A 13,267-nucleotide genomic window follows, 5' to 3' on the forward strand; every position below is an offset into this window, starting at 1 on the left:
GAAGGTTGTTTTCTCCATGTCTTCTTCCGCCATGAGAACCTGATTGTATCCTGCGTATCCGTCCATGAATGAGAGAAGCGCGTGATTTGCCGTGTTATCTACCAGAATGTCGATGTGTGGCAAAGGGAAGTCGTCCTTTGGACTTTCCTTATTTAGATCTCGATAGTCGACACACATCCTTACCCTTCCGTCTTTCTTTGAAACTGGGACGACGTTGGCGACCCATTCGGGGTATTTGGATACCTTGATGAAACCTGCAGTTATTTATTTTTGAACTTCTTCTTTTATTTTAAGTGCTACGTCGGGTTTCATTCGACGTAACTTTTGTTTTAAGGTTTCATTCCTGGAATTAGTGGTATAGTGTGTTGAGCTATTTCTCTGCTAATGCCTGGAATATCTTCATATGACAAAGCAAAAACATCGATAAATTCCTTAAGCAAGTTAATTAAATCGGTTCTTTCTTGTTTATTCAATGTTAGTCCGATTTTAACTTCTCTTTTAAGAGTTGAATCGTTTGAGATGTCAACTGTTTCAGTCTCTTCAATTATCGGTGTTTTCTTTTCCAGTGTTTCCATTGCTTTAACAATTTCTTTATCTTTTTCATCGTTAGCTAAGCAATGTTCATTATCTTGGGTTAGGGAAGAACATGAAAAGTAAGAAGAATGGACAATATTATTATACTCTGAGATCATTACATCAAAGAGTGATATGTCCTCAGGGACTGGATTACTAACTATCCTAGGAGAAGAAACAGGAAGGGGAGACATTATAGCTAAAGACCTAGAAGGTTCTACGGGGAAAGACTCTGACTCAAATTCTGACTCTGACTCTGACGATTCTTCAAACATCGGCCCTTGCCCCGTCGTGATCGATATCTTCCTTCCACTCGGAGTAGTCACTTTGATAATCTTGCGCCACCCTTGCAGCGATCCTTCGACTGGAGTAATTAACTTTGAGGGGTTGAAATTTTCACTTTGTAGGACCGTTTGAATGAGTGAAGAGTTGTCTTCTTCATAAACTGACTCATTCTTTTCTCGCCCAAACAGTAATCCCATGACGTTAAAGTCAAAGCATGGGGGTGCTTTCTCCTTATGGACGGGAGTTGGGATTTCGTCAGTGAAGTAGCAATCCAAGAAAATCTCGAATCCTGGTTGTCGTATGCCATTTACAAAAATTGGTTCGGGAAATTCATGGCATGGATAGTCTTCTCCTTCTTTTATGAATTGACCATTAAGTGTAAGAGGGTACTGTTCCATTGGATCTGCTTTCTTTTGAATGCGAGCGTCCCTACGTGCTTTCAATTTGTCCTGGGCTCGCTTGAGATCTTTTCGAGTCGGTTCGAAACCAAGTCCGAAAGTATCTTGTTTAGGGAGGCCAGGTGACTATTGATTTTGCTATCTCCTTCTTCTTTCCTAAGGTCATCCCAGGGAAGTGTCCTTGCTTCTTCAACATAGTGTTGATAATCATGTTAGAATGGGGGTCGTGGCAAAGAGATGTCCTTTCATCCTCTTGGATCAAGGAGACTTCTTCGTTAAAGCCCCATAGGTCTTCATCATCTTCGTCGTGCTCTACGTTAATGATTGGATTCTCTATTGATTTGATCCTCATAGGCAAAGCATCAATAGTGATGGGGATTCCTCCAACGATGGCTTTCACTTGTTGGTGGAGAGATGAAGGGACGACCTTTAGATCATGGAGCCAAGGGCGTCCTAACAACAGATTGAATGAAGCTTTGATGTCTACCACTTGAAAAGTAGTAGCATGTTCTATTACTCCTGTCGTCACATTTAGGGTTATTTTGCCAAGAGCTTGACATCGAGTATTATCGTAAGCTCTTATTCCTTGTGTGGACGGAGTTAAATCCTCATCTTTTATGCCAAGCATCCTTGCAGTCCTAAGTGGACAGACATTAATAGCCGATCCATTGTCTACAAGAGTCATGGGAACATTCATCCTTTTGCAGACTACCGTGAGTAGCACTGTCAAAACGGTTTGACAGTTCGGTTTCGGTTCGGTTTGAAATCGGTTCGGTAGTTAATCGGGTCGGTTTGGAATCGGTTTAATTGTCTCACGGGTCGGTTTTGGTTTGGTTTAAATAGTTATCGGTTCGATTCGGTTTTGGTTTATTCCTAAGCGGTTTTAATTTGGTTCGGGTTGTAAACAGTCCGGGTAGTAAACGGTTCGGTGCAGGCGGGTTGTGGTTTGTTAACGGTGCGGTGTAAACGGTTTTTATCCCGGTTCAAACAGTTTTGGGTTGAAAACGGTTTCGGGTTGGAAACAGTTCGGTTCTTTTTTGGTTCAGTTTATAACTGGTTCGGTTCTTTTTCGGTTCAGTTTATAACTGGTTCGGTTCTTCGATGGTTTAACCACTTTAACGTTATTCATATCGGTTCCATTTCAAGTTTACTAAATCACGGTTCGGGTCAGTTTTCGGTTTCAAAAAATAAATTGTTTATCGAGTTGTTTGGATTTGGGCAGTTAAATGGTTTAGGTTTCAAATTTGATAGTACTTGCTAACCTTTTGCGTTCACAAGTTTTATATAAAGTCGGCAAGTCGCGAATCATTTCTTATTTAGGCATCATATTATAAACAAATTCTCATTGATTTTATAAATACATATTATGTTCTGTTTCAAGTTTAGTCATACTGATTTTACTAGTTTATTACGAAGTAGATTATAAGAGTTAGTGTATTAATGTATTATTTTTTTACAATTAGGTTATTATATGCTTCTTATTTAATCATTTATATACTACGCATAGTATCATAATCATGATTTGATGAGTTCTTGACTTCTTGTGAAATGGAAATTTGCAATTTGGTAATTCGATACTTGATTAGTCAACAAGACTGATAATTATGACTCGTTTATCATTATATATTTTCATGAAATTATGAAGATATTACAAAGTGCTTTGATTTGTATAATGAAAGAAAACACTAATGACTAATTAACAAGGTAATATTGATTATTTCAATCGATCATATGTACACATTATTAACACATGACATCTAACCATCTCATAGTTAAATATTCGTATTATCGTTATTCGTATGTATTAGTACAAAGTTATAGACTCATTAGTGATCTTTTTAAATTTATCTATTTATACATTTTATTAATATAACGTTTTTATAATTTTTACGTGTATGAAAATAAAGATATACTAGTAGATGTTTTAATACTTGTCTTGGGCACTGATCCCGATCAAATGGGGCAAAAAAATACTAAAGAATTGAGGGAATAATATTTTTGTAGATGAATGTACAACACACAAACACACACGGATCACCACTCTCAACCATAGATTAAAAAATCAATGATTAGATTTTTTCTCCCACAACACACACGGATCACCACTCTCAACCACAGATTAAAAAAATCAATGGTTAGATTCTTTCTCCCACAACACACACAGATCACCAATCTAAACCATAGATTAAAAAAATCAATGGTTAGATTTACATGAAACCCTTTTGAAACCCTTTCTCTTTCTTCTTCTTCTTCTTCTTCTTCTTCTTCTTCTTCTTCTTCTTCTCGCCTCTCTCTTCTCTCATCTTCCTTATCTTCTTTCCCCCCTCTTTTGATTTACCATGCCGCCATCGACTATACTACCACCGCCAATACTATCAACCACCAGATGCCACAACACCGTCGTGAACAACACCAACACAGACTCTACATCAACATCAATGGTGCAAAACGACGGTTTTAAGGTCAAATTCGACCATGAAAACTCTAGATCTAGAGTTTTCATGGTCGAATTTGGCCTTGTAAACCCAATTCCGAGGTTTTGAGTGATCAAATTCAGTTTATAGCTCAATTACAAGTTGAGAACTACTCCGGCAAAACGGTTGTACTCGTCAACGGCGCCAAAACAAAGCCATGAACTCCGAATCGAGAAACTCCATGGAAATTGCATCACCTTCGCAAGAGAATGATCAATCCAAGAATTTTAGAACCCTAACTTTGCTCTACTCCAATTATCTTTGGTCTCGATTCTCCAATTCTCCTTTCATCGGTAAACTTTCCAGTTTTTGTCGTCAATTTGGTCGTGCTAGGTCTCGTCGCCAGAAGTTGTGTTTGCCTCTTCCTCTTCCTTCCAAATCGGTTCATTCTTCACTGTAATTTCTCTCTATTTTACTCAGATTATGCTGAATTCAACTTAATTTTGTTTGTTTGATTGCTTGATTTGAGCTTGAGTATTGCGTACTTTTGCAGTTCTTACATGTTTTTGTTGATTTTGTTGTAGTGTTGGATTAAGGATTTTTCTGGTGGTTTTAGTGTGATTGTATTGCTAGATTGTTTGAGCTTCTAAAATTGTGCTGAATTTGAAGTTTTTGAGCTACAATTACTGAGAAATGTTATGTCATTGAAATTCCTTTTACCTTTATGATTTTCGAGTCGGACAGGATGATAGTTCAACATTTACTGTTCGAAGTTAAGGTTTACTAAATGTTGTGACAGTATATTGCAATGTTGGGTAGATCTGGGTTGGGTAGATCTGGGTTGGGGTTTGGGTTTGGGTTAGGTGGGTGGGTTACGGTTTGGGTTAGGTTTAGGTTGGTGGATCTGGCTTTGGGTTAGGGTTAGGTTGGTGGATCTAGGTTGGTTATGGGTTGTGGTGGTGGGTCTTTGTAAGTCGGGTTATGGAGAATTGCGGTGGTGGGTAGGGTGAATTACAGTGGTGGTTTTAGTGGAGGGCGGGGTTTGTTGCGGTGGTGTTAAGGTGATTTTAGAAGGGAGTGGTGGCGGGGCAGACCCTTTTTTTTTTTTTTTTTTTTATGAGAATGTTCGACGGAATTTCCGTTGGAAATTTCTGGCGGAATACAATCCGTCGGAAATTTCCGACGGACTTTGTTGAGCTTGAAAATCTATTCCGACGAACCCTTTTTCGTCGGAATTTCCGTCGAAATAGTGTTTCTGACGGAAATTCCGTCGGAAAAGGCTGATTTTCCGACAAAGGGTATTGCGACAACCGATTACGACGGAATTCCGTCGGAAATCCGTCGTTATTTGCCTGATTTCTTGTAGTGGTAAACGGTTTGATTTAGAAGCGGTTTGGTTCATAAACGGTTCGGTTTATAACCAGTTCGGTTTACAATCAGTTCGGTTTTTAAATGGTTCGGTGCAAACGGGTAGCAGTTTGCTAACGGTCCTGTGTAAACGGTTTTTTTGCCAGTTTAAACGGTTTCGGGTTGGAATCGGTTTCGGGTTAGATACGGTTCGGTTCTTTTTCGGTTCGGTTTTCTTTCAGTTCGGTTTATATTTGGTTCGGTTTGTTAACGGGTTCGGTTCTTATACGGTTTAACATTAATCGGGTCGATTCGGTTTCGGGTTTACTAAAATACGGTTCGGGTCGGTTTTCGGTTTCAAAAAAATCGGTTTTTAATCGGTTCGGTTCTCATTTGGGTCGGTCGGTTTCGGGCAGTTAAACGGTTTCGGTTTGAAATTTGACAGCACTAACCGTGAGGTTTAATGCCTTATAATGTTTATCACCTTCCGGGGGTAAATCTTTATCAGAGAAAGTGATTAGGTTAATCGGACTAAGGAGGTCACTCGTGAGGAAGTTAGCTAGTCCCTCAGGAGTGGTGTCAGAATCTATCCCGATTTTATCCAAGGCATTCATCACGGCCAACCTATGTTCTCGAGATGTTGCCAGAAGCTTCCATACGTTCATCTCAACTTTTATCTTCTTGAATTGTTTGACGATGTCATTGTCTTCGATGATAGGTATGGGAACTTGCTATACATTAGGCATAGGTTGTGTTGAAACGGGAGGTTGCATCCTCCCGGATCTTGTGAGGACATCTATTGATGAATCTTCTTCAGCCCAGATGTCGTCCGTGGTGTATGATACAGAAAGTGAAGGTCCCACTATGTCTTTTAGATAGACATCTTCTTCATCACTGTCCCATACTCCATTAACATTTATGTCCTCTTCTTGTTGAACTTGGACTAATTCCTTTCTATCAATCATTTTTAGCACCAAGTCCTTGAACTTGAAGCAATTTTCTAGAGTGTGTCCTCCTGACTGATGGTATTGACAGTAATATCTGTCCGTCCTTTTTAATGATTCAAATGGTCTCGGTTCGAGAGGTTTGACCTTGCCACTCTCGGAGAGCATTTCAAACATTTGTGCATACGGGATCCCAATTGGAGTATAAACTTTATTGCTCTTCTTGGGTCTTTTGGTGACTTGTAAGGGAAAGTATTTTGCCTCATAAGTCGTTTTTACTGGTGTGAATTCTCTCTTAGGTTCTTCATCATATTGCTTGTGAAGTTCGTTCAAAATTTTGAGATTTTCACGTAACAGTTGCGATGTCTCCTTCAAATACAGTGTGAACACTCGCATCTCTACCTCATTTGCTGGTTCTGGAAGATTATCTTTGACATCGAAAAAGGTCTCTTCTTCTTCCTCTTCGACATTGGTTGCTTTTACAGGCTTAATGAGAGATGAGGGGTCAATTTCGCTTTCTTCATCGGAGATAGCCAATGTGTGGGCTAGAGGTGCATTGTCAATACTCGATTTCTTACTAGCAGGGGGCAACGACAGCTTGTTACTGTCAATTAGGTCTTGGATAGCTTCCTTAAGCTTCCAACAGCTTTCAGTAGAATGGCCCCTACCTTGATGATATTTGCAATGTGCATTCGGGTTCCAATTAGGCGACCTCTTCTCGACTGGTGGATCTTCAAATGGTCCAATGGGAGTTATAAGACCTTTTGCGTTTAGTCGATCAAACGCGGTGTCATAACTCATGCCAATAGGAGTGAAGTTTCTCCTAAACAATTTCTTTTGTCCTTGATTGTTCATGGCGAGGACTTCTCCTAAGTTGAAGGCGCTAACATTATTTGAGTGGGCGTTTTTGGAAGAAGAAGGATTGTCGTTCTTCTTTCCTTTCCAGCCACTGTTGGAGTTATTGTTGGCAGCTTTGGATTTAGCCAAGTCATCTTCAATATTAATCCCGATATCATAAACAACCTTAAAGGTATGAAGGTTATTTTGATATTTAAGATGTTTTGAATATTTTTCCTGGAGGTTTTTAATGAACAGTCTCACAGACTCTTTTTCACTTGGTACCTCAATCATTTTAGCTGAGGTTTCTCTCCACTTGTTAAAGAAAGATGTGAAGCCTTCATTCTCCTTCTGCTTGAGGATTTCAAGTTCTCTATGGTCAGTTTCGACTTGAACGTTGCATTTGTACCTATCAACGAAAGCGTTTGCTATGGATTCCCAAGTAGAGGTCTTTTCCTTTTCAAGAGAAAAGAACCATTGTTGGCAAACGGTCTCGAGAGATGGCGAGAACAGAGAAGGGAAGACTTTCTTATCGATACCCTTGATACTCATTATTGTTTCAAATGCTCTTAGATGGAAGTATGGGTTGTCAATTGCCCTAAACTTTGGGATGTCGTTGGCACTGAACTTCTGCGGAAGAAGATCTTTATCCACCGAGACCCCTTGGGATGTGAGTTCTTAAAACTTGTAGTCGCTGGACAACTTGCTTAGGCTTTCTTGCATGAGGTCCATTTGTTGTTGCTTCGTGGGATCCTCGATCTTAAGTGCGAGAAGCTTCAGTGTCTCAGTTACAGTATCCAGTTGATTCTTGAGATCGTTGACTTCTTCCTGAGTTTCCATTATGACTCTTGCTTTCCTTTTGCGGGCTATAGGTTTGTCAAAAGTTGGACTTGTACGAAGAGATTATCTTTGATTAATCATCCTTCTTTTCTTGACCACGCGCTGTAAATTAAGTCAATTTGCGTTTTAATTACTTGACTCGAATCAATTTGACTTTATGGTTTTTTTTTTATTTTAAAAAAAAGTATGCATATTTTTAGGGAGCAATAATGTATATGTGTGTTTAGGGAACTTAAGTATTGGAGGATTAATATCCGACTTACCCTTCTAAAAAAAATGACGGAAAATGACGCACTCACACAAGACTCTTTTAATCATGGTCAAAAAATGTGTATTGGTGTGTGTATTGAGTGAAAGTGACATGCTTGGACTCTTGTGTAAGACCATGGGACTTAGTGCCTAAACTCGAATATTAGTTTAATTAAGCATTATAATAGCAAAATTAGTCGAGTTAAACAGAAAATTGACTAAATAGACCGTAGGTGATGACTCGACAAATAATTCGAACTGTCGGCCAAGCGACAGAACTGGCGTCACAATATGGTGATTGGCGCCAGACTTTTTAGTAAATGTCTGGCGCTACGCACCGTTCAGTGGCGCTACAGCTCAGATTTTGGCACCAATATTGGAGCCTCGTTCTGGGACTGTTTTCGATATTATTAGTCAACTGGGTATGCCTAAAGTCGTACTAGGTCAATTCCGATTAAAAGAAAAGAAAAAAGACTTTATTAACTCGAATTAATTAATTAATTAATTAGGCAAAGTTCTTTAAGTCATTAATTATAATCTCAACACAAATCAACAAACGGTTAAGAGGAGCATAAGATGCACAACAAATAATGCACAATTAGTCAAGTAGGCACAATATGATGCAATGAGTTCGCAACCTAACCATGGCTCTAGTTCTCTAAAGTTCGGGATATGGTTCAGTCAAACAGGGTCCATGGTTAATTGTTCAGATGCACCGCGTAGAAGCCTAACCGTGAAGGGTTAACACGTGTGGATAGAACACCGCGAATTTTTTTAGAAAAACTCGCTTCCATGGTTTGGTGAATTCAACATCTCAGATGTACCCTTTGTTGCCAGGAGCGTTCAATCGGGTAGATAGAGCATGAATTCCCAGAGGGTTATGTCCATATGTAGAACACATATGGGTTTCAGAAAAGTGAGAAAAAAAAATTCAATCAGGAAGCAGGATCGAGCAAACAACGCGAAAAACCGGTCGAAATTAGAACGCATATTTCTGGCTCGGTATTGGGGGAAATTGGCGCCAGCAAACAGAGACTGGCGCCAACTTTTAACTGTAGCGCTTGGCGCCAACTTTTAACTGTAGCGCTTGGCGCCAATATTGGCGTCTGGCGCTACGGCTAAATGTTTGGCGCCAAGCTCTGGCCCCTGACGCTACTTCTCACATGCCTCAGCAGCTTTCTGTGCTTAATAAAATCATCCAGTTTCGCGCGGTGTTATTTCAGTCCTAGTTGTGAAAGACCTTTCTCAAATTTCCTACGTGTAAAATCCTATGTTTTTGACTCATTACGGATGGTCTTTCCAATGAGAACCTTTTTATGCATATGACACAATGTTAATCAAAATTACGCACATGAAATACTTAGAACTTTTCGAGTCTCATCCACTCATTCTAAATCATTGCCGAAACAAATTCAGGAATTAAAATAGAAATCCTCCCCAGTGGAGTCGCCAAAAACTGTAGGAAATATTTTCAAGCCTTTAAAATCCCACTAGCTTGAACCCCACTGTGATCATACACTAAAGTACGGTGGCGTCCAAAAGGGAAGAAGATAGAGCAAAAGAGTCGCCAACAAGTTTTTTAAGGAACTTGTAAACCGTTCACGAGGTGAAGGTTACACCCCTTAACGATCCAAGAGATCGTCAACTCCATAAGGTCATGAACCAAATAAGGGTTCGGGGATGAAGGTTCAAATCCAACCTAAAAGAGATTGAACCTGCCCTAATAATAGGCCTCTACTTTATTCTGCTCGTATTCATGTGCGCTTTCTGACTAACATACAATCAATAGGATTACCCTAAACCTGTTTATCTATGTTGGTTGAATTTAATGCACAAATAAACTATTATTGACGATCACTTGAATTTATAATCACAATTAACCTAACAATATTATTAATTATCTTATTAAGCGTGATTGCAAATACCAATTCCCTTTAAACATGCAATAAAAGGTGATCAAGCAATAACAATATAAAATAATGTAATAACAATATGTACATCAAGGAACATAATAAATATTATCAACATCATTAATAATAATTATAATCCATCAATCATAATTATAATAAAATCATGTTAAGGCATAGCAAGATCCTAGGCATGATACTAACAAGATTAATAACAAATCCTAGCATGTTACTAAGCAATAAAAATCAAACCTTTAATCCTAACATGATACTAACAAGAATAAATATTAGGAAGAACATAGGAAGCATCATACTTTTAATCATACTTGATATTAAGAATACCCAAGACATGATACTAGGAAGATCAAAACGCCCTAACATAACATTAGGAATCATAATAACAACCTAAGCATGATTTCTACATCATAATATCGATAAAAACCAATTAAAGTACTTACGTGGATGCCTCGTACCTCTTTCTAATTACAAAACACACACGTTAGTAACTTCAAGGAAAACAATAATCAAAACAATTAAATTAAATAATTGAAAGAGAGATTTGGGACCAAACCCTCAGAAATTAAAACCTTTCACGTCTAGGGCGAAAGCAACTTTGAATATGGCTAGGTGTATCACACTAGTAGAAAAATAGCATTAGGCACCCCCCATATGGCACTGGTTCAGGCCAAACCGGTGCCAAAAATCGGCCCAAAATTGGGCGGGTTTTTAAACAAATGGAAAAGGCACCGGTTCAGCCCAAACCGGTGCCAATAATAAAAAGGGCACCGGTTTGAACCGGTGCCTTTACGAACCGGTTCATTTACATATTAAAAAAAAACGCCCTTATAACTACCCCAAACCCTAAATATTTCATTCGGCCGTTCTTTCTCCTCTCCTCTCCTCTTTCTCTCTCCTCCTCCTCCTCTTTCTCTCTCCTCTCCTCTCCTCTTTCACGTCGTCGTTCTCCTCTCCTCTCCTTCATTTATCTTTCTGGATCTCTTCCTCCTTTCTATCATCACTCGAAAACCACTAACAAATTCGAAGACAACAACATGCAACACGGATTTTGAGGTTTTTCAATCGATTTTGAGGTTTTTCAATCGAATATAATAGTTTATTTTTCGATTTTGATTTTCTTAATTTCAAACTCTTCTTTCAATTGATTTTGATTTTTTTTTTTCAGCGATTTCTCGGTTTTTTTTGTTACGTTTTTATTTTTTTTTCTGGGTTTTTGATTTTTCTTTCGATTTCAATTTTTTTCTGAGTTCAACTATTTCGATTTCTGGGTGTTTTCGATTTGTGAATTTTTCTAGGTTAATTTTTTTGATTTCGATTTTGATTTTTTTTTTCTATTTCTGGGTTTTTTTTTTTTCGATTTCGATTGTTTTTTTTTAATTTTGATTTTGTTTTTCGATTTCTGGGTTAATGCATGCGTTTTTGGGTTTGTTGATTTTTGTTTACTTGATTTAGATCCGTTAAAGATACAAGATTTGTTCTGGGTTTGTTTTGGGATTTTCTTTTTTAATTTTCGATTTAAATTCGAAATTTTTTTATTTTCTGAGTTTTTTTTTTTTTTTTCAGATTTTTGATTTTTGTTTTTAATTTTTGGGTTCAATTTTGGTTTTTAAATGATGTTCTGGGTTTTTTTTTTTCTTACCAACTGATTTTCTTTTTTATTTTTCTATATTTTTTTTTTATTTTATTCGATTTTATTTTTTATATTTATTTTATTCGATTTTATTTTTTATTTTTTCTGGATTTTATTTTTTAAATGATGTTCTGGGTTAATCGTTTTTTTTTTTTGCTTTAATTGGTGCAGGTATCTTGAGTTAGATCTTAAATGGAAGAAGCAAGATGCAAGAATATTGAGTTTATTTTTTTTATTTATTTTGTAATTTTTTTATATGTTGTAATTATATTAATCGTTTGAAATTTTTTTTTATATTGAGCAAGATGGAAGCTTAATTATATTAATTGTTCGATATTTTTTTTTTCATGTTGTAATTGAACTACTACTGTATTGATCTATATTGTAAAATTGTTTTGATTATATATTGTAAATTTTTTATTATGTTGATTGAAATTCAATCTATATTTTGATGTTCTAAATAATTTAAGTCAGATTTTTAATTTTTTGCTGTTCTAAAAAAAAAAATATATATATAATATTTGGCACTTTTGGCACCGGTTAACCGGTGCCAAAAACAATTCCACATTTTTTAAAACAATTTTTTGAACCGGTGCGTTTTTAAACCCCTTTTTGGCACCCCCCAAATAGGCACCGGTTCAAACCGGTGCCTTAGGCCGGGTTTGAACCGGTGCCAAATACATTTTTTCACGTAGTGTCAAGATCTTGTGAATGCGGAATTTTGAAAGAGAATTAAGAAAAGAGAGATGAATGAGTGTATTGTCTGATTTGTGAATGAATATTGTAAATCGTGATTGTTGGTGAATTGTTGTTGTTTATCGGCAATCCGTGAATGAAAACGGAGTTTTGGATACGATATTTATAGAGAAAATCATCCAAAAAAGATAATTTATTAAAACAGAGTCTGAAGACCACAAATCCACCTTGGCGCCAGCCCTGGCTCATTGGCGCCAGGCCCAGTGGCTAGCGCCAGGCGCCAATGCTGGCGTCTGGCGCTAATCCTGTTTCCAGGCGCCAAGGCCTGGGGTTGGACGCCAAACCGGATTTTAACGCGTTTTCGAAAATCTGATAATTTTACCGTACTGGAAGATAAAATAATATAATTTCAATCGAAAATGCTATTTGATCTGATTAAAACTCTGAAGAATCCTAATTAAATTAAGAATGACAAGACCTTCTAGAATGTTCTAGAAGACTAAAACCATTCCTAATTACATTAGGAATGATAAATTATATTAGGCTCTCCCCTTGATCATTAGGCCGTACATAAAGCTCAAACCGGGCCCAGTTTAGTAAATTGGCTATAACTTCCTCAATATTCATCGGAATTGGGCATATAATATATCGTTGGAAAGGTCTTTGCAAGCCCCATCCAACTATACCACAATTGGACCCATATCATGGACCAACCAAACTGGATTGGCTGTTTTCTTAAAAATAAAGTTTTCAAAAACAGGGAGAAGAGAAAATAAAACTTTCCGCAACACTAGACCTTTCCACACTTTCGTTTCATTCGATTATGATTCGACGTGAAAGGCACTCATCACTGGGTTTGGTTTTGGGGAGACACAAATGGGTGTCTACAGAAGCCCCCACTTTGACTGAGTTTAGAGAAACGCAAGTTTCGAAAAACGAAATTCAAAGTAACGATAGGGACGGAGAATGATTCAGAACGTTCTGCGATCCTAAATCAATCTTGTAACGTCGATACCTGCAAAACTAGCATTAGTTAAACAGATAAAAGAGTTAAGAAACGCGTATCTTGCACCGTCGAGCACACGTCTCTAAAAGTAACCGATTGTTGCCGCTTCCTGTTGTTTTGATG

The sequence above is a fragment of the Chenopodium album genome, chromosome 6 (assembly GCF_948465745.1).
Source record: "Chenopodium album chromosome 6, dcCheAlbu1.1, whole genome shotgun sequence".
Lineage (NCBI taxonomy): Eukaryota > Viridiplantae > Streptophyta > Magnoliopsida > Caryophyllales > Amaranthaceae > Chenopodium > Chenopodium album.